Genomic DNA, 2,272 nt, shown 5'->3' with positions numbered 1-2,272 from the left:
TATAGAAGTAAATCTGCACAGATATATACAGATATTTCATTTTAACCACACATATAACAACACGTGGTATGAAGTGTAACAGGAGCTTGATAGAGAATACTAAAGGTGTGGCTCATAACTAGCTTGGAAGTCATTGCTTCCTTAGCTGGAAACGTGCAAAATAATGAGGATTTTTTTTTGTTTTAGTTTTTTTGTTTTTTTTTTTTTTCTTCTTATGAGAAAAAGGTGGGATCATAAGGGTGAAAATCGAATATAACCAATAACAAAAAATGCTGTTAGAATACCCTATGAAAAACATTGAATTGAACTTCTTGCACTAAAATCAAGTTTGCTTTCATATAACCCAAACAACTATAAGATTATTCATTGTATATTACCTAGTTTATAAAACTAATATGAAGATATTTTTTTAGGAAAAACGTTTGTTTTACTTGAAAAATCGATCAAAGAAATTTAATTTTATCTTTATAAAATAAATTAATTCAATTTTATTTAGAATATTTTACAATAATTTTAGTCTTTTTCCAGTTAAATATGTATGGCACATTTTTGACATACATCTAACAAATACTAAATTTATGTTATTGTAATAAAAAATTACATTAAAGGATGATTATGCAAATAGTAATAGTAAAAAAAATTAATTAAAATTATAAATTATATCTGCTCATGAAAACACAAAAAACAATGTTTTAAGTGGTATTTGAATATATAATTTTAGTTGACACTAAATTATCAATTAAATATTATTTATTATGAAGTCAATAAAATTTTTTGGAATAATTTGGTTTTATTTTAGAATTATCAATTAAGATTTAATTTTAAATAATTGAAACATTAGTTTAATATAATCACTATTGAAGGTGGTAAATATTTCATGGTTAAAAATTATAGCTAATAACACATTGTAAATGATATTTTCTTTAATTGGAGAAAAGTCAATTGAGAAAAAGTTACATAAATTTGGATAGTTGATCTTTATATTTGAAATTTTTATTTAATTATGAAAGTGAAAAAAAATTAAAATAAATCTAAAACCTGTTAGTTAATAAACACAAGATACTTGGGAGGAGTGAATTGATGAGATTGAACAATTTTAACAAGTTTTCACAATATTAAAATAAGCCAAATGAAATAAATCAAATATAACATAATTTATCATGTTTTTTTAACCCGCTTTTATACTGTTGAAGAAAATAATAGTGTTCAATTATAGGACTATGAAAATGAATTCAAAAGACTTAATGAATCTAATTTTTTATGTGAAGGACTTTTTTATTATAACAAAATTGATCAAAATTAACATTGTGCCGCAACGAAAACAAAATTAAGCATGTCAAACATGAAATATTTAATGGACAGATCAACTGTAGTGTTATGTAGGTACGTTTTGTTAATTTAAGAGAGAGTTCATTATTGATAGAAAGATTAATCAGTCTTACAGAATTAAAAATTAAGAACTAAAAAAATATTTTTTTTACTAGGAATCTTGTAATTCTTTAAAAAAATTATCCAAAATCGAATTGGATATTCACCCAATTATTTATAATGTAACAAATTAAATACACAAAGTGTTACTTATAAAATCATTGAAAATTAAATTTCTATAGAAAAAATAATAAACGAAATAGAGAATATAATTAGCATAAGAAAAATAAAAAAGGAAGATATCTTGAAACATGCATTTAAGTATAATAACAATGCCTAACATTTATTCATAAAATTCAAAATTTAAGAGATAAATTTCACTTTATTCTATCTCTATTTTTAGATAAATTAAAAAAAATTATAGACACTAAAAAATTCACCTAATAACAATGAGTTTATGTGCCGAAAAAAGAAAAAAAATAAATAACAAATGAAATCCAATAATAATAATAATAATAATAATAATAATACCCAAAGAAAAAAAAGTTCAGCATAGTAATAGCTAGTGTAACTGATGAGTGATGAATATGATTTGATTCAGAGATCAGCCACTTAAGCAAACTATTGAAGAGTTAATGAGCCATCACATTCTCTTGCCTTATTTTAAGAAAACAACTACGTGTCCTTTGAACATTAAAAATGAAAGAATCTCTGTATCTCCATACTATATAACATCTGTACCTTATAATTCTCCTTTTTTTTTTCCCACATATCTATGGAAGAAAGGAAAGATAACCAAAAAAAAAAGTATAGGAAATAAAAGTAATTTTGCACGATAAATAAGAGTAACGTTGTAATGTACTACACATGAAATAATAACAAATAAAATTAGATCAAAATATGA

The sequence above is a fragment of the Arachis ipaensis genome, chromosome B07 (genome assembly GCF_000816755.2).
Source record: "Arachis ipaensis cultivar K30076 chromosome B07, Araip1.1, whole genome shotgun sequence".
Lineage (NCBI taxonomy): Eukaryota > Viridiplantae > Streptophyta > Magnoliopsida > Fabales > Fabaceae > Arachis > Arachis ipaensis.
This window is presented reverse-complemented; position numbering follows the sequence as displayed.